Source organism: Ambystoma mexicanum, chromosome 14, assembly GCF_040938575.1.
Source record: "Ambystoma mexicanum isolate Mex_15411 chromosome 14, UKY_AmexF1_1, whole genome shotgun sequence".
Lineage (NCBI taxonomy): Eukaryota > Metazoa > Chordata > Amphibia > Caudata > Ambystomatidae > Ambystoma > Ambystoma mexicanum.
In genome coordinates, this window is record NC_090940.1 from 75291963 (window position 1) to 75312713 (window position 20751).

Genomic DNA, 20751 nt, shown 5'->3' on the forward strand with positions numbered 1-20751 from the left:
AGTTTAGTGCCTATGCATTCATGGACTATTTAAAATTGGTGGAAAGTATTATCTGGAAAAGGGTGTTATTCTTTTTGCCTTAATGTATTCCGATTCAAAACATAAGGTATGAATTGGGCCTACAATCTTTAAAGTCTCTTGTTTTATGGAAACAAGCCTCACTTTTGAGGAAATGCTTAACTTCTAATCAAAATGATTTCTATGTGATAGCAGGGAATGACAAAGATGGTATTTTTTATGAAGAACTTAAGAGGTGAAGTATGTACCTTGCTAGCCTCTCTAGGAGTACCACTAACTACATTATTAAATAATCCTAATAAAGTTAAAAAAAAATAGTTAAAAGGTTTGATTAGAATGTAAATAAAGCAAGGATCAACAACTCTAGAATGTATAACCAGCTGTGCTCAATTTGGAAGTTTGAACCAGCAATTGAAGATTACTTAAGTAAATACCCAAATAAAACTATAAGAAATCAAGTAATGAGATTCAGAATGAATGTGCTCCACACCAATGAGATTCTTAAAATTAGAAACTAAGAAATCTGTGAGGATAATGGTTGCAGATTCTGTAAAATGAATGATCAAGAAGAAACACTTCAGCACCTATTACTTGTGTGCCCAGTTCTCTTGACTCAGAGGATTATGTATTTCTCACAGTTTGTGGAAACTATACATTACGTGAATAGGGAGTTATTATGGTACCAAATGTTACATGGGAACAGAATGACCTTAAAAATAAGATTAACTGCATTTTTATAGAATATTTGTGTATTATGGTAAATTTAAATTCAGTATTGGTTATATTGTTGGGAAAAAATTGCTAATATGTATTTAATAATTGGATTTTAAGTATGATTTTTTATAACAAAAGTTTTTTAAGGTAATACTGCTTGTACTAGAATGAAATATATGATGATTTGGGTTTATTTGAAGTATTTTTTAAACGTCAATGGGTATTTCTATTGGGGAATGTTGAGAGCTCTACATTTTTTTGGTTAGATGGATTCACGTGATTGGAAGTTATGACATGATTTTTTTTTTCTTAATAATGGTGGTTTTCTGTTAATATAAGATGTTTATGTTTTTTAGACTGCATATATATATTAGATAATTTTTGTGACAAATGTATTATAGTTATTCTGTTTGTAAAAGTTTTTATAAACTATACATAAATAAATAAATAAAGAATGAAGGCAGGGAGCAGAGTGAAGGCAGCGGGGGTAAAGTGGGAGCAGCAGGGCACAGTTTATTGGTGAAGTGTTGAAGTGTGTGGTGCTATAAGGGGGTGTGGAGCCTAGTGGCATGGTGGTATGGTGGCGTGGAGACGTGAGGTTGATGTGTGGTAGCTTTTGATGGGTGGCATGGGAGTGGTGGGGTGATGTGATGGTGAAGACTGGTGATATGGAGTGGTGGTTGTTTCCAGATGGGGACCACAATTGTCTGGGAAGGATCTGTTTGTTTGGGCCAGGTTTGAAAAATTATTTGAAAGGTGTACAGTAGTGACAATAGTTCTAGCTTACAAGCAGTGCTTTCAACACAACTTAACAGCCAAAACAAAAAAGCAGGCTTGAATCCCTGGGCACGGCCATGGGTTCAGACAATAAAATAAGCTTTTTTCGCTTGCACTCTCTGCCTGTACCACTCATGCAAACCTACAGGTAGAACTGTGAGGAGGAGGCAGAGGGTATGTTTCAACAATCTTTTTCACATTGTTCTAGCACAATGTTCTAGACTTATATACTAGAAATTTCGAGCACATCAAATGTGCCTGAAAAAGGAAGATGTGCACGTGTGCATCGCATTTGGAATACAATTCTAGGGGTTCAGCTTTTACTTTCAATCACTGTGCGAGACCATAGACTCATCAGTAAGATGTTTGGTTCAAGGGTGCTGCTGCCTCAAACACGAGTGCTTTTTGACTTTGTGTCAGGCAGAAGTAAACAAGTGTACGGGCATGCTCAACTGAATTGAGCCTTTAATAGTTTGGACCTATATAACTAGTTAAATTTACTTTTTAATAATTTTGGCTAGACAAAGTCTAAACAGGTAGCTATAATTTTGTAAAATGTATGTATTGGTATGTTACAGCATAAGCTTTTAACACCAGTCTTTAAAAAACGAATTATATAAAAAATGATCAACAGTTCATCTTCGAATCTAGCTTTCATGACTTTAAAAATCAATTTACAATTCTCAGTGTCAAGTATTCATAACCAAACAATACAAGTCATTAAGTTAACATCTCATAATTGTGGCCAATCATGTAGCAATCATTTGCTGGTTTAAAGGGAAAGCACCCTACATTACATATAAGGCCTAAAAAATTAGTAACAAACATGACTGAAATTTGCATATCCATGTCCCTGTTTAGACACATTTTCAGGGTTCCAGATAAAACGCATACCTACCTATTTTACTTAATGAAATCTGGCAGATAGTTCCTAAAAAGAAAAATAGGTACAAAACCATACATGTTTTTAAGACCTTTAAAATTCAAATACATTTTAAATTGGCTGAAAATACACCAGTTGGAAATTATAACTATTTTGTTTGCTCCCTGAAAATCCTTCAGCCCCCTCATTCTCAAAATAGGAAGTAAAGTATTTGTATGCAGGGTCCTGTGTGTGGCTGGTCCAATTTTGACTGACCATTTTTAGCGTCCACGCCTTACAAAACAAGAATTGGCAAAGCCAAAAGTCCATACTCAGATCGATTGATGCTACAAAAACTAGAAGCTGCATATGACAGAAGTGCTTGGCAAAGGCCCAATATCTACACACAGGCCACAACTATTGCCTTTGCCAATGCTTGATTCTAACAGGACTTATGTGCAAGGAACAGAAAGTGGTTGAAGGCAAACCAAATTAGGACATTCGTATTAAAGAGTAGAAAAATAAGCCATTAAGAGAGACTCTCGACCTTTTGTGAAAAAATATTTCAATTTTTCACATTCTCCGGCCTAAAATACTTCTAGCCCCAATGCATCCCTATGGGAAAATGTGCAACTCCCGATTTCTCTGATGAAATCTCCCGCTCAGGTGAGTTTGAATGTTGGCATGTCTGTAACTATTAACAGACTGCTTAGAAATAACACTGGCTGGCCAAAGTTTTATGTGATGGTTCGATAGTGCTAGCTCGGAGATCCCAAGAGGATGTATTTTTCACAGCGAGTCAATGGGTAGGTAAATATGCAAACACCACCCACATGCTGCGTGCCCCTCTTCACATATCACCTTTCTCCTAGGTGTACCCCAATGCAATAGTTTTGGCTTAGACGTGGCCACCTAATAGGCAAAACTAAAAAGATATTTAATTGTACACAGCTCTCAATTTTATACCCCTCAAACTGGGGGCTGTTTAAAATACAATCTCGTTCATCCCATTGCGATGTGAGGATAATGTTATGCTAATACATGCCTATAGAGGTATGCCTATAGAGTTGGTGTTTATGATTAGAATCTTAAATGTAACTATGACAACATCTTCGTGTATCGTTTCAGAATGTTGATGGAACCATACAGAAGAAGTTGCTGTGAAGACGCTGGCCTCCTGGAGGCTCCTATGATTAAACCCGAATTATACATCCCAAAGTATCAGCGTGATGTATTTTAATGAAAGGGGAACACAACATGGGACACCCTTGGGCATAGCTCTCAACTCACCCGCTTTTGGCGGGTGTCACCCGCCTTGTAAAGGGCTGACTCACCCGCCAAGCCTCCTGCACGCCCATTCATTTCAATGGGCGTCTCACCCGCCAAAAACAAAATCGGGTGATTTCACCCGCCTTCGCAACACAAATGGTTGAGAGCTATGCCCTTGGGTCAAATTGATTTTAAGGAAAAAGGGAAGAAAATGAAATAGAACTATCAAAACGCCAGTTCTTAAACACAAAGCCAGTAAAGAAGAACTTTACCTAACTCTTCCACCAACTAGCTGGCTGCTCCTTAATCATTTGCCTGTATCCATTTGGGTGGGTGAGTTATTGAATCCATTGGAGTACTAGACAAGGAGCAAGAAGGCAAGTGCAGCAGAATGGACCTAGGCCAGCATTGCCGGCTAACATCGAGGCCTCATTAAGCCAATGTGCCAAGCGGCCCAAGATGGCAGCCACTGAAGCGCAGGCCTGCCTGGTCGTGGTGCGAGCAGGGCCCAGGCCCGTCAGTGCGCGCTCCCTATGAGCCTACGCCCCGCTTCCGCATAATTAGAGACCTGTTGTCCGCACCGCCCGCGGCCATTGGATTGGAAGCGTTTCTACCTCAGCAGCAGCAGGCTCTCGGGTCGGCATTTGGCCGCGTCCCGTTGCGTTTTCACGGCCGGCCGCTCTCTCAGGCCGCGGCGGGCCCTCACGTTCAACGGGCAGCGAGGCCGCCTGACGTGATGCGGCGTGATGGCGGAAGGGAGGAAAAGGGCGGGAGCGCCGCCGCTCAGGGCCGCCGCCGGGAGGCAATTAGCGCGGCCAGGTCGCGCCACAGGTTTCAGGGGGTGACATAAAGGCAGCGCGCGCTCTGTGTGAATATTCTGACTAAGGTTAATAGGTCTATGACAGAGTCACTCACAATACCTAGCCCCATTTTTTTTAGCAACCTTACAGGGGCACTGACCTGTTGAGAAATTAAAAGATTTCCCGTTAGTGCAGTCAACCTCTTGTAAAGAAATGGGACTTGTTTGCCGGCATCTATTCACCTTCATCAGGGTTTCAGCAAAAAGAAAACAATGCACACTGAACACACACACACACATATAGTCACACACACAATTCTTTTGGTTTAGGGATGCCATAGTAGCCTTTGACCACACACACACACACACACTTACAGACACTCCAACATTATGAAGCCCTTAAGAGGGACCTTAAGAGGGAGATTTCTGCACCGAAATCGGGAGAATCTATTTTCCCCATAGGAATGCATTGGGGATATTGTTATTTTAGGCAGGAGAAAGTAAAAAATAGCACTGTTTTTAATGAAAAAATCGGGAGTCTCCCGCCTAAATCGGGAGGGTTGGCATGTATGCTCTTATCTGTGAAGCACGAAAACAGAAATGCGGGTGTCACCCACCTTGTAAAGAGCTGTCTCACCTGCCAAGTCTCCTGCATGCCCATTAATTTCAATGGGCTCTCACCCGCCAAAAAACAAAATCGGGTGTTTTTACCTGCCTTTGGATGCTCTTCCAGCATTACTCTGCAGGGAATTAAATAGTTGTTAAGAACAAGCTAGAAGCGTATACGACACCACCTAGTAAGCAGCCTACTTCAGGAATAGGAGAGTCTATTAATACCAACTCTCCCGATTTAGGCGGGAGACTCCCGACTTTTCGTGAAAAAATATTGCTATTTTTCACATTCTCCCGCCTAAAATACTCCTAGCCCCAATGCATCCCTACGGGGAAATGTGCGACTCCTGATTTCTCTGATTAAATCTCCCTCCCAGTTGAGCCAGAATGTTGGCATGTCTTTAGCATCAACATGAGGTTCAATCAATGTCGAATTTTATACTTAAGTACAGTCGTTTATTGACATAGTATGTTTCTGAGTCCTAGAAAACTCACAATGTAAAAATGAAGGGGAAACATTTGAAACCATAGTTCTCAACCATTTGTGTTGCAAAGGCGGGTGAAATCACCCGATTTTGTTTTTAGCGGGTTAGGCGCCCATTGGAATGAATGGGCGTGCAGGAGGCTTGGCGGCTGAGTCAGCCCTTTACAAGGCAGGTGACACCCGCCAAAAGCGTGTGAGTTGAGAGCTATGTTTGAAACCAGTCCTTAAGATTACACATAGTGAAAACAAGGTGAACGTGTGAGTATCTGCATATATAACAAGTGACTTTGATATATAGTACATTCTAAAAAGCACAATTGGTGACCTGGTAATCACATTCCATAGTTTTGCATTGTGTTAAAGATATAACGAGACCACCAGTGCGCGCAGACAAAATGACTGCCTAAGCCCTCGTCATCCCGAAAACCCACAAAGAAATGGCTGGCACAATGGCTTCTTCAGCCCTTGACTAAAAGTGAGCAGATAAACAAGTCGGGGAACCGGCTGGAATCAAGCAAGTCTTTTCCCAGAGGATTTCAGTGGGGATCTCCCCCTGAACGCCGTGCGGAAAGGAGCTCTGGCCTGCCCCCCGGCCTCAGTGTGTGCAGAACCCTATGTGCGCCTGCAGCCTAGCCGGATGTTCAATGCGCACAGCGGGCGTCAAAGGGAAGCAGAGACGGGCGGACAACACCTCCTAGTGGCAACAGGATGCTGCACAGACAAAGGGAACCTTCAGCCCTGTCGGCATGGATCCAGGAAGCAAGGTGGAGAGACAAGCACAGTACGGATATCCCAAGCGGGAAGACCCGAGTGCAAGGTCAGTCCACAAGTGAGGACCGTGTGGGGAGAGTAAATTAGAAGGCCCAGTCCCAGCAGGAAAGCAGGAGTGCATTGTGGGAGGTAAGCAACACCCAGCAGGTGGGGGCTCACAGCCCTGGGGCTCGAGCAACCGTCTCCCCACCCGGCCTTAAAGTTAAAGGCAGAGTGGACAAAAAGCACCCTATCGGGCCGATGGATCGAAAGGGAGCGGCCAATCCGGACCAGCGCAGCAAGTGGGATCCTCTGACCTCCCAGAATGAACCAAAACGGACCCTAGCAGCAGCGAACCACGAGTGCTGAAGCAACAAGTAGCCTGAACTAAGCAGGGGACACAGAATTCATAAGCAGAATAAGGGGAAACGCTGGTGAATCGGTCCCAGGATCCTTGTTAAAACCATAGCGTGCAAGCGTGCAATCACCCGATCTGGACTCAGGGTGGGATCTTGCAGCGTGTTGCGCAAGTAGAGCAAAGAAGGCAGCACAGAGGTGCAGAGGCGAACAGTATAGTGCTGTTATTCCCCCCCAGTCATCAGTGAGCCAGGACTGGGAGCTTCCTAAAGACAGGGAGGCAGTGAATGCAAAGAACTAAGGGCAGGACCCCTCCAGGGCGCCAAGAGCCTTACGGCCAAGAGCCTTACGCCCTAAAGTGAAGCCAGATCGGCATTGTGCGCCTCCGAGCACTACAAACCCGAAGCAGGGCAACCGTCCACCTCCTCAGGCACCAGGCAAAAGGACCTATAGAAATCTACCAACGCAAGCACGTAGCTTGCAGACGCCCTTGGAGGGCTCTGAGTGCAGCCGGGAGCACATGCCAGGAGAACTGAACTCCGCAACTGCACATAAGCTCCAAGTGTTCCGCCGTGCAAGCTTAACCATAGCGTCTCAGCCCCCACCGGATCCACCGTCCATACCCGGAGCAGACCAGGATGCTTCCACGAAAGCAGATGTTCGTCTACTCTTGGACGAAATCAGGTCATTAAGGAGCAGCATGACAACCACAGTAAATTATATGATATGATATATATGATATGGCATTTATAGCATGCCTATACACAAGTGTTTCAAGGTGTGACGAGGCAAGGGAGGTGGAACAGAGGGAAGACAGAGACAACGATCTTACTAGGCCAGGTGACATTGAGATTTCCCAAGTACAGGGGAAGGGGGAAGGGGAAAAGTGCAGGTGAGAGGGGGCAGTGCAGTACATGGGATTGACAGTAAAAATAAATAGAATAAATAAGAGCAAAAGTGAAAAGCAAAAGTGAAAAGTGCGGCCAGATGGTGGCAAGTGCAAGGGTAAGTGCAGAAATCAGGTGACAAGTGCAGGTAGGGGACTGTAGGGATACAGAAAACAGTCTCCAAGTGTGGTGGATGCAAGGGAGGCACTGCAGGTGTGCAACTGGTGGGGGAGGGTACCTGGGCCCGAGATCAGAGGGTAGCCAGGTGACCAGTGTAGTTTCAGTTTCAGCCAGGAGTTCAGCAGGGGAGAGGAGGAGAGAAAGCAGAAGCAAAGAGGAAGGTTTTGAGGTGCTTCCAGAACCCGAGATGATTCTCAAGTTTCAGGGAGGCAGGGAGGCTGTTCCAGAGGGAGGCCCCAGCCGAAGAAAGAGATCTACAACAAACTTGTTGCTTGTAGAAGGGACTGACCCTGAGGGAGTTGGATGTGGATGAGCGAAGAGCTTGAGAAGTAAGATATTTAGGAAGAGAGAGTTGAAGGTATTGGGGCCCCAAACCCCAGAAGGCCTTGTGGACAATGCAGAGGGTTTTGAACTTAATGCTCGCAGCCACTGGGAGCCAGTGCAGAGATTTCAGTCCTGGAGAGATATGATCCCTGGGCTTGAGACCAAGGACAAGTCTCGCAGTCTTGTTCTGGATGAGTTGCACAGGGCGGAGAGTAGAAGCAGGCAGATTTAGAAAGAGGCTGTTGCAGTAGTCCAGCCCAGAGAGAACCAGTGCTCTGGAGTCAGTGAGCTTCTGGAGGAAGGAGAGGAAAGGAAGAATACCTCTGAGGAGGTGCAGCTGGTAGTGTGACTTCTTAGAGAGGTCAGTGATGTGAGGAGAGCAGGAGAGTGAGGAGTCGAAGATGACCCCAAGGTTTTTAACCTCACAGGTGGGAGCCGGAAGAGGGTCAAGAGAGGCCGGGCAGAGAGTGACAGGAAAGGAGGGAGCAGGTGTGCCGATGAGGAGAATCTCGGTTTTACTGGTATTAAGGCAGAGATCATTGGCGGCAAACCACTCCCAGATAGCAGACAGGCAGCCAGAAATGAGAGAAGGAGAAGAAGTGGCAGAATGAAGCCTGAAGATGAGTTGAGTGTATTCTGCATAGTGTGGAACTGGGAGGGTCATTCGGAGAGGAAAGAGGTCACCCAAGTCAGGGCCTGATTGGTGATACCCAGGTTATCACGGAGACGGTTTAGCAGGATGGCATGGTTGACCGTCTCAAAGGCAGATGATATATCAAGTAATATCAAGACACACGGGGTGTTGGAGTCGAGGTTGGAGAGCAGGTCTTCACGGATGTTCAGGAGAGCATTTTCTGTGCTTCTGGCAGCTCTGAAGCCAGACTGATGGTCATGGAGACAACCAACAGATTCAGTGTGAAGATAAAGCTGGGAGATGGACAGCTTTTCCAGGAGTTAGCCCAGGAATGGAGTGATGGAGATTGGGTAATAGTTAGCCAGCCAGGACAGGTCGGCAGAGGGTTTCTTAAGAAGAGGGTGCACAAGAGAGTGCTTCGGGGGGGAGGGAAGACTCCAGTGGCGAAGGAGTGGTTACAGAAGTCAGCTAAAGCTGGGGCCAAGGTGTCAATGTGTCCCGTGATGGTTTTGGAAGAACAGGGGTGAACCTGTTTTGACGTGACTTTCATAGATTAGACTTGTCTAGGAACTTCATCTGGGGAGAACAGGGGAAAGGCAGAAAAGGAGGTAGGAGAGGTGGCCAAATAAGGGCCAGAGGAAGAGCAGGGAATAGAGGGGGCAGGGTGAAAGGAAGAGAGAGAGGACAGGATGTCCTGAGTTTTAGAGATGAAATGATAAGCAAGGGCCGTGCAGATGGCCTGGGAGGGGACAGGAGAGGTAGAGACTGCAGAAGGATTGGGCAGCTCCTTGCAGATTTTAAAGAGTTCTCCCGAGTTGTTAGATGCCGCAGAGACGCAGACTTAGATGTGGGCTCTCTTATTGGTGCGGACAGAGAGCCGGTATTGCTAGTTTGTCAGAGGATGTACCGGAAGCCCGCCATTTCCTCTCCAATGCCCTCCAAGACAGGGTCCATTAAATTGAAGACAAGGTAGAGGCCCTTGAAAATTACCAGCTGTCAACTGACCTCGTAGAGATGAAATCAGAGGGTCACTTCCAGGACCTCGAGCAAAGGAATGTAGATTTGGCTGCCAAGGTTCACGACCTTGAGAACAGGGAGAGGAGATCTAATATACAAATTCAAGGCCTTAAAGAAACACAGAATGAAACACCATCGTGCCTGGAGAGACAAGTGAAAGCCTTGGTAAATTCTCTTTTTTCCTCACCACTAACACCAGACTTGGAATTTGGGAGAGTGCATTGGGCAGGATGTGCCCAAACGAACCAAGATCTGTCCTAGCGAAATGCCACCACCACAGACACAAGGTCGAAATTGTGCAGCGGGCAAGAGAGCAAGACCTTATTGACTGAGGTTTTGCATGTCAGAATCTTCCAGGACCTGTCAACATCTACCCTCAACAAAAGAATTGACTACCGCCCGCTAAGCACATCGCTACGTGAACAGAACATTCGCTACAGGTGGGGTTTCCCCTTTGCGCTCTCCTTTGAGCATGGCAACGAGAAATACAGAGTTGTCTCTGCGGAGGAAGCAAACAGCGAACTACAATGCCTAACAGCGGGAGCAGGCAGAGTTGAGATGGAAGAACTCCCGTCTCCTGAAACCACCCAGGAAACCAATAGGCCCCTAACCTAAAAGAGGAGGTGCCAAGAGTACAAGAAAGTTTAAAAGATACAACAGCCTCTGACTTTAAGGAGGCACGGGAATCCTAAAATCTAATCATCTGGTTGCAGAAGAAAGCGACGGGGGGAAGGGCCCCGCCACAGACATTGAACATTCCAGGAATGGCAGGCACACCGTCCCCGGACGGAGAAGGAAGTCTGACTTCTCCGCAGCTCTCATGTCTGTAACCATTGGGCTGAATAGTTAAGTGTTGGTTATTGAGCTTGCGCGCCATCCAAAAGCAAGCATGTTGTAGTAAGAAGTTGTGGGTTTTGGGGAGTCCCCGTAGAGTGACCCTATGTTTTTCTCTAAGGCTTCTCCATCTCCAGTTTTAAAGGAAAACTGTTCTTTTTTTCAGGGGAGTCTCAGGGGCAGGGGGTTCAGAGGAAGGGAATACTTGGGGGAAGAGGAGGGTCAAACATCAGGGAATTTCAGCAGGCAGCACTTCACTGCAAAACAGCCTGTAGCGCATGCATACGAACAGCACGCATACAGAGAGATAAAGGGCATCAGGCTACAGTGACCCCGAGAGCGAGTAAGCAAACATTGGGGCTAAATATATAGCACACATGCTTCACCACAACCCAGGGACATGGCGAATGATCCAATGCGATTTGGATCGTTAAACGTGAAGGGCCTTAACTCACCCCAAAATAAATCAATGTTGATGAGGGCATTCAACCAGTCTAGCCTAGGTATTCTCTTTGTGCAGGAAACCAAATTTCGGAGTGGAGAAGAAACCACTCTGAAGGGCAGGTTATTGGGCAGGGCCATCTGGGCATTGGGCCCGGTCAAAAAAGGAGGGGTAGGTATTTTGTATCGCGCATCATTGGGGATGCAGCTAACACACACCCACAGAAACCCGGACGGGAGGTATCGGGTAATAAATTAAACCATTCGATCAAGAGTGGTCACATTGTGCTCAGCGTATGCGCCCAACAGCCAACAAATCGCGTTCAGTAGGGAGCTCTTTACTTTTTTAGAAGAATGGAGAACAGGGTCTATGATTTGTGGAGGGGATTTTTCCATGGTGATGGACCCGGCTTTAGACTGGGTTTCATATAGGGAGGGAGCGGTCCCACCCCAGGGGAGAAGGTCTTTCCAACACCTTCTGCAAGAACCTTTTTTGGTGGACACGTGGAAAACTTGTCACCCGCAAATGAAAGCATACACATTCTACTCTCCCCCACACCAAAAATGTACTTGCATAGATTACATTTTTCTGGAGGCAGCACTTGAATACAACATCGAGAAAGCATTCATCGAACTAGTGGGCTGGTCAGACAACGACACAAGCACCATTGATCTCGACTTAGGCCCAAGCACAAAAACAGACAAAAGATGGATCTGTAATGACACACTTTTCAAAGACAGAGTCTTTAGGGAATCCCTTGACGCGGAAATCAGGGAATTTCTTACGCAAAACGACATAGGTGATCCCTCCCAAGTGACAGTGTGGGAATGGGCCAAAGTTGTGACAAGGGGGCTCCTGATAGCGCAGGGGACATTTAAGAAGAGAAGCAGACTCCTGCGGGAAACACACCTGAAGGGGGAAATAAGAAATAAAGAGGCCGATCTGTCAAGTGGGGTGAAAGAAGTGTGGAGTGGGAAAATGTTGACTCATCTCCGGCATGTCAAACAGAAATTTTACGAAAAAGGAGACAAAGCTCACACCCTATTAGCAGCTAGGCTAAGAGGACAAAGCGCTGAGAGAGCGGTATCCAAAATTAAAAACCCACAGGGGGCCACACTAAACAATCCCACGGATATTACAGCCCACTTCATCCAGTCTTATAAACAACTGTATTCCCCAGACTGCGCATCCTATCAAGAAAGCATAGACAGAATTTTAGAAAACTCTGCGGTTGATCCACTGCAAAGCCCAGACATAGACAAATTGAGTGCTCCAATAATAGCAGAGGAAGTTATTGCCTCCATATCCAGATTAAAGGCAGGATCAGCGCCAGGACAAGACGGCTTCAAACCAGCTTTTTATAAAAACCTTTAGTGGTGCTATAACACCCTTCCTGACCCTACTGTTCAATGATATCATAGATATGGGTCAGGCCCCGGCATCCTTTACGGAGGCTAGAATAATCGTTCTCCCCAAAGAAGGAAGGGACAAGCTTGAATGCGGTTCCTCCAGGCCAATATCCTTGTCAAACATTGATGCCAAGATCTATGCCAGCTTCCTCGCTAACAGGTTGAGCGAGGTGTTGCCAAGGCTTATACACAGGTTGGTTATGTGAAAGGGCGACAGGGTTCAGACATTTGCAAAACATTAGACCTAATTGCATCAATCAATTCCAGGGACTCAGATCCCACCCTGGTTTCGGTGGATGCAGAAAAAGCCTTTGATAGGGTGGAGTGGCCGTTCATGCCTCAGGCCCTGAGGAAAGCTAACCTGGGAACTCGCTGGAACACGGGGGCATAAGCCTTATATCGCAAACATGAGGGCAAAGGTCATAGTTAACGGTTTCCCCCCCCTTCACTTTCAGTCGTGGGACTAGACAGGGCTGCCCTTTATCACCTCTAATCTTTGCATTGGTAATGGAGCTTTTGGCCCAAACCATACGGAAAGATGCCTCCATCACAGGGATGATCAAATTTGGGAAGAAATATAAGCTTGCACTACTGGCTGAGAACGCCTAGTTTATTTGACACAGCCATCCCAGTTCATTCCAGCACTTCTAGCCACAATAGAGGAATATGGGACTCACTCTGGTTTCTGTGTGAATCGAAGCAAAACTGTAGTCCTACCACTAAAGATGGGCGGATCCCCCTCAGACACTCTCTCAGAAACGTGGGGCCTTAAGCAAGTCATAATAGCATCTGATATTTAGGGGTGACTTTCACTGAACAGCTAGGAGATCTATATCAGACCAATTATACCCCGTTTTGGACAGTGGTAAAGAGGGACATCCAAAATGGTAAAAACTAATACTCTCTTGGGCGGGGAGGTTCACGACTATTAAAATGAACGTGCTACCACAGCTTCTCTTCCTGTTCCAGTCCCTCCCAGTGACACTACCAAACTCCTTTCATGTGGAAATCAAGCACGCTTTACTACCCTTTCAGTGTGATGGGAAAAGGCCCTGAATCACCTACAAAACTATTATCCTCCCAGAAAACAGAGAGGGCATGGCGTACCCAGATATCCATGAGTATTATAGAGCAGCTCAATTTAGGGTGCTGTTGGACCATCTGAGGGAATCAGAGGGTAAGCAATGGGTTCAGCTAGATAATGGGTATTTCGCACACTCATGTTCGGCGAGTGGCTCTGGGACCCCCAGAAATTGCGGCCGCAAAGAGTGTGTGAGCATCCTATCCTGGCAGTGTTGTGGGCCCTTTGGAAAAGGAAATCGGACATTTACGGTGTCACTTCTTGGCCCGCCCCCTTTAGCTGCATCTGGCCGCCTCCAATTAGAGAATTTATAATAGACCCTATTTGTTTCCAACCACAATATGAACAGGACCTAGTCGGGGTGGGAAAAATGTGGAAAGATGGGGTCTTCCTGGCCAAGGAAGAGTTAGAAAGCGCTCAGCAAGGCCAACAGATTCACCCACTGTTATACCTGCAACTAAAGGGCGCGCTCACCGACCCTTGATGGAACACAAAACCCCAGAGTCACCTGGCACCATCTGAGAGTGTACTTAACACTCACATGGGCTCCAAAGGGTTAGTGGCAATACTTTACAGCGCCTTACTGGAAAGGAGGCACTTACCAACACCACACAAGCAAGCTAGGTCAGAAAAAGACATGGGATGGGAAGGAAATCTAGAGGGATGGGCCTCAATATACAGGGCTGTCTGGAATTCCACGATATCAGTCCAATATAAGATGCACAACCGCAGGCTGCTCATGCAATGGCACCTCACTCCCCAACGATTGGCCAATATGTACCCTGCAATAAGCCCTTATTGTTGGCGGGGATGCGCACAGATTAGCAACTATTGGCATCAATGGTGGGATTGCCCCAATGTCCAGATTTATTGGAAGGAAATCTTGCGCTGGATTCATGACATAGAGGGAATTGGAAGAGCGGTAACCCCCCTCCTGGTCCTGTTTGGGGGTTGAGCTTGTTGAAGAGCAATATTTTATACTACCCTGTCTGCCCAGAAATCTACTCCTAGCAGCTCGGGTGTCTCTAACCATAAAATGGAAGGGCAGCACGTTGCCGACAAAAAATAAATGGCTGTGCAAGGCTAAAGAGATATACCACATGGAAAGCCTCACTGCTGCACTAATGGAATCTCACTCACACAAAGACCTACTACAGCTTCTCTTTCTGCAGTATTGGGAATGGAACAAAATAGCGCCATAAGTTCCTGTACAATACTGCTCTTTGCTCCATTATAGCCCGTCTTATTATATGCAAACCTAAGCTGTCACCCAATTCGCAACAACCCTGAACAAAGCTGTATGCCAACTGTCGAGCGAAATATGTCCTGCGCTGAATGTTTCACTACCTGCTGTTTTTCTTGAAGATTGTTATGTGCGAGGGGGTGTAGGGAGGAGGCAGGAGGAGCTACGAGGGAGAGTAGAACAATGAAAATCAGATCAATTACTTGCACTTTTTGGAAAATGCAATGCAATGTTATTTTTCTGCATTTTTTGGTCTTTAATAAAACTGTATTTTAAAAAAAAGATATAACTTTACAAATGTTATTAATTTGCACATTCATGGGAATCCCAAATGGCCTACAGAGATGTACCATATCATGCCTACATATGTATTGTACCAGTAGTCTTAGAGTCAGAAGTAGCTCTTGGTACCAGTCTGTGTTAAGGTAACCAGGCATTTCTAAGTAAGCTGCGGGCATGAGCCAAATAGTTCCCATCCCCCATTTATTTGAATGCTTGCTCTCAAGTGTTGTAGATCCACACACACAAATGTATGTGATCACAAAACCGAGATGTATGTGGGACCTTGGTATTTTAAATTTTCTTTTATTGATGTTTTAAAGCACACTAGCAAGCCACTTCAAAGTGGATGCGCTGGCAATGGGTGTGGAGCCAGGGAAAGAGGGCAAGAAGGGGTGCATTGTTACATTCTTAGTGCCTGGGACAGGGTAAAGTATTCCCAGGCATTCCGTTTTGAGAAACCCAACTGAACACCCCAAGCACAACAATGGCGTTCCTTTCCCTAGATCAGGTGCCCTTACATTCGAATCATAAAACACACTTTTGTAAGATAACAAACAAAAGTGTACGGTCAGCTTCAATGATGAGGGTTTTCAGGTCAGAAGGTCATTATTTGGCCAGTTCTAAAACAGGCATAACTGTTGACATCCATAAGACCAAATATCTGGGTACTGAGGGCCCACTTGTTAAATCCCTTTCATAAGCCTCTTTACTAGACAGTGCTCTCCTATCATTGACCTCCCTGCCATTGTGTGACCTGCTGAAACAGCAGACAAGTACAATTTCGACATCCCATGGACTTTGCCATCATCTGTTAGGGTGGAATGAAAGTTCTCTACCTAGAGAACGCCCTCCTCAACGTGATCATGCTTCCTTTGCAGGCACTAGCTGCACCACCTGCTTTAAAATGATTGGTAAGACTTTGCCGTTGCAGAACCCCAGGAACTATGGATAAAGCTTTATTCCTCTTCCGAGAGTGATGGCTTTCTCCATCTACTCCAAAAAACCTCCATGCTAACAGTGTGAGAGAGACTGATATCCACTGGCTGAAGGTTCACTTCTGGAACCTCAATTATAGGGGTAGGGGGGGTGAATTTGAGCCAGAAGGATAGAATATCTCAATGAGAGTTGCAGGAGACCCAGAAATATGCTTGTGCTGTCCAGGCCGACATAATCGGGACTAGCCGTACCATCTTCCTCCTGACATGGGCAACCTACATGTGATCATCATGAATGGCAAAAACGTGTGGAGTCTATTCCGGTACTCATTATTGGAGAAATGCATCTGTCGCTACCAAGACTGAAGCTGCTCGCCAGCTGAAGAACAGTTTTAGATTGCTGTGGAGCCTTGAGACAAAGAGGTCTGTTGTGCATGGTCCCCATATGTTTATCAGAGTCAGGACATCCTCCTTGCCCAGATTCAATTTTCTGGAATCTCTTAAGAATGGTGAATTCCAGACTGGTAAAGTCTTTCACAGTTTCTGAACTTACTTTGCCTGAACCAAAACGGTCTTCTCTAGAAAATAGGGCCACACATCCTTGGCTGATTCTGCTAACATTGAGAATCGTGCCTCCTAGGCAAATGATATAGCTCACCCCAGAGAAATGTTCCATTCTGTGCAGGACACAGTCCATCCTTTCTTCTGGCACAGATTCTTGGTCAAAAAGGAGCCAGCTTACAGCCCGAAACAGTTTATGTGAAACTCCAGCTCTGGCTGTTAGGTTGGCACAGTATGCTCCACAACCCATTCCGTCAGTGTCTGATTCTATGATCAGGTACGAGGAGCACCTAAAGATCACTTTACTCCATGTGTTCTAACCACCAGCTTATTTCTGACCTGGCATCGCTCAGGATTGCATCAATTAGTCATAACCCAGGCCGCGTCACAAGTGTTTTATCTTCAACCTCTGCAGAGAACAGTAGTGCAGGAGTCCTGGTAAGATTACTTGGGAGGAGGTGGCTAATAACCTGATTATCATGGTCAGACTTCAGTGTGATGTTGTCTCCTTCAGTAGCATTGAGCTGATTTATCTGCGGGTTGTCCATTTTCTAAGGTGGGATGCTTCAAGTGGTTGCAACTGTGTCCATAGAAAGCCCTTACACATCAGTCTCGCTGGTTGGTTTTAGGTCAGACCTTTTCCAATGTTTAGGAAGCCCAGAACCCGTGGTACCGTTTCTGCTACCTCAATTAGGGAAGTTAGGCTCTCCTTGTCCTGACATAGAATTATCACCCCGATCCCTTGCTCACGTGATCTGGTCACTACTTTTCTGAGGACCTTGTTTAAACACCATAAAACAGACGAAAGTCAGAAGCAAGGGCTTGCAAATTCCCATGCCTGACCTGCCCAGGTGACCATGGGTAACCCCTGTGTGGACGAAATATGGGTACTGATAGATAAGTGCCCTTCAGGTTTAGTTGTGCTAGCCAGCCTGCAAATTGTACCTAAGGAGATGGATACCTTCCATGTTGAAATGCCTGTGAGTGAGGAAGAAATTGTGACCTTTTAGGTGTATCACTGTCCGCACTTTGTCTTTCCTCCTTACCAAGAAGAAATTGCAGATGAAGCTGCCTTGCTGGGGAAAATCAGGCACTATCGCTTCTTCCCGAAAGGAGAAGTGAAGCAGCAGTTGATCCAGTCTTGGTTCAGCAAAAAACTCTAAGTGGAAGCCTTGAACTGTCTGAACCACACAGGGGTCCCCATTATTGTCAGGCCAAATCTAAACATAGTGCTAACACGCCCCTTGCAGTGTCTGACAGCTGGAGCTTCTCACCTGAGAACATGGCTTGTTGCTTTTACACTCCTCTTAATCATTTTCCTCTATCCTTTCACCTCAAAGAGGGGGAGAATGGGTTACTTAGGTTATGGGCTTGCCCTTAGGCAAAACAAATTCCTGTTGGGAAACCATTGCTTTACCAGTGGTTGGATGAGTGGGCCAAACTTCCCAACCCTTCTGAAAAACGGGCTGCCCAAGACGTTTTTTTAAAGGTTTGCACCTTATATAAGGGTATGTATGTGCCTAAAAATCTGCTAATTTCTTTATCGAAAGAATCCCCAAAAGGGATACCCTTTGCCTTGCTAGATTCTATGGAGGCCAGTTCCTCTGTGTTAGGTCAATTATCATAAGCAGTCGTCTGCACCTCACTGCTGAAATGGTACATTTTGTTTTGCCAATAAAGCAGTCTGCTATTTAAGCCCATCATGCCAATATCACATGAAGGTAATGATCCTAGAATCAGAGTGCCCCGCTTTTTTCTCCAGACAAGAGCGAGGACATTCAGCCCGTGAGTTCATTTCTTGCCCCTTAGCCCAGGGGGTCCAAAGCCTCTTACAATAGTACTATTCTACTTTGGGCACCAGGGTTCCTCAACTAATAAACGTGATTCACTAGGGCATCAATATAAATGCCTTCTGATCCATGGACAATGGACCTACTCCCTGCAACAGCATCTTGATTGTTATCAGTGTCTGTTCCCCCATTTATCATCTCGGGATCCCCTTTGGGTGTTAAGAAGTCTTCATCATCTCCCTCCCGAAGGAAGTGGTGGATGCCTGGTCCGTGTTCCGATTGGCCATCGGTGAATAGGAGAAACTGTGTTCCACCCGCCTTTTCCAGACTAGGAATTCTTCCTTTAGCTGAAGAAAGAATTTGGAAAGTGACATTTTGGGTACCTTCTGCTTGTCCTTTGAGACTGAAGGTTTTGGCAATGGCATCCTCCTTTTTCCTTGGGCTGGGCTATTATCTAATGCATTCCTAGTTGTGCCTTTTTGCTCCTTTATGCCTCTTAGCACTGTTGCCTGCTCAGGAGCTCATCCGGTAGTCCTCCATGAGGCCCAAATGCCTCTTCAAGGATCAGGTTTTGCTGTGACTGCCATCCGGAATGCCTAGTCTGCCGGGGTCCCTGGGAATTTCTTAAAACTCATGATCATTTGGCTTTCCATGTATGAGCCCAGTTCATGGTCAGACGATTTGTGCCCTGAAACGATTGGGCTGTGTTAGTGTAATTGGGGGTGTATCCCTAATCTCTTCAATGCCCTCCGATAGCTGTGATTATGAAGGGTCTGATGGTATCGCACAAGCAGTCACAGGTGTGCAGAGTAACTTTTTGGAGGAGACCTCTGTTATTTAGGGATCTTTGGCATCTGATCACCCATTACTTACACCTGTCTTGCTGTGATGAGCTGCATGGTATTTCCTTGCATCCCTGCTCACCAGTCACCTCAGCAGTCTTTATTTCACTGTTGCTAGTAGTTTTGCCTTCCTTCAACTTATTGTTTAGTGCATGCAACTTTAATTAATGTTGAGAGCACGATATCATACTGTACTGGCTTGTTCCAATCTTCGGAGTACCATATCGATTCCCTGAGGGTATCTGACTATGGAATGCTGTCCTTGTTTTCTTTTTTTCCCTTATGCCAAAAGACATGCAATTTCAAAGTTCGGGTCTCTCGGCGATCGCGCGTTGTCTGCAGCTCTTGGTGGGTACATTTGGAAATAGAGGCTCCACCAGTGCAATGGGTGTGTCACTGCTCTGTGAGATGATTCCTGTACTGTGATCTGACCCGCTGTAAAATGAAATAAGTAATTAAAAAAAACCTGTTCACTGGTGGTGCTCCTTGCAAACAAATACAGCATTAATACCCCACACTAAGCGCACAGGCCAGTGGGGGTATATCTAATACCAAATGCCAATATTAAAACATTGAACATTAAAAGGGGGACAATAGAACTTAACTTCCCTCTGAGCATCAAATAAAGTGTAAGGGGGCCATAGACTATGGGGTTATATGGACCTATACGCTGTGATAGATGGTGTCATGTCACATGAGTACACAATTCCAAGGCTCATGTGATATGTAGTCTTTGTTATAATAGTGTTTTGTGAGTTTACTGACAATGGTGTTCTTTGACCATTAAAGAGGGAGAAACATAACACAAACCTCAGGTCTTGCAGTGGAATTAGAGCTTATGGTCCTGTTCAGATCCCTGGTGAAGGGACACGCTGGGCTACATTTCTAGCTATAAGCACCACAACATTGATTGATATTGTAGGGGAGGATTGGTCCAAAAGACCCCCCTCGCCTACATCCGCTCCCCCGGTGAAGGCCATGGCTCATCAGGCGTCCCCTCCTTACCACCAGGGCCCAGGTGGTGGATGGCTCACCTGCTGAAGACATCGCCCAAACCTATTGAATTTAGCTAGGCCTCAGAAACCATTTTGTCTAATAAAGATGGTGTGAGCCCGGCGCACTGCAGCGCGGCCCCCACCTTTGGAGAGTTTCAATTATCCCTGTATTTGCAGCTCCCTGGTATATCCGCTGCGAGCCCGTTCCCACGAACAAGACGGACATGAGCTAGTGTAAGATACCAACACTGTAACATTCCACCTTCCGCAGTGTATCGCTGTTCCCAGCATGACCCGGCCAGCAGAGCCTGGGTGGAAAGAGAACTGTAAAATGGCCCTCGGATAAAAGCAAAAGTTCCCAAATACTAATGACAAAACTACCTGCGATGGACGCATTTTCTCCACAAACCTCTTTGACTAAAAAAACCTGTAAATTGTATAGATATGGCAGAATGCTTGTTCATATGGCATTAGCAATGAAGCACCCACACCACTGCAGTTATGTACAAATAGTAAAAGCGTCCCGGGGGGTTATTTGTTATGCGTATCATTGAAGAGATTACACCCCACGGTCCCGCGCCATAACCGAACTAATGCTGCTAGAGTGCAGAAAAAGACAAATGCAACCATATTGAGGGCTCATGTAAAGGGTG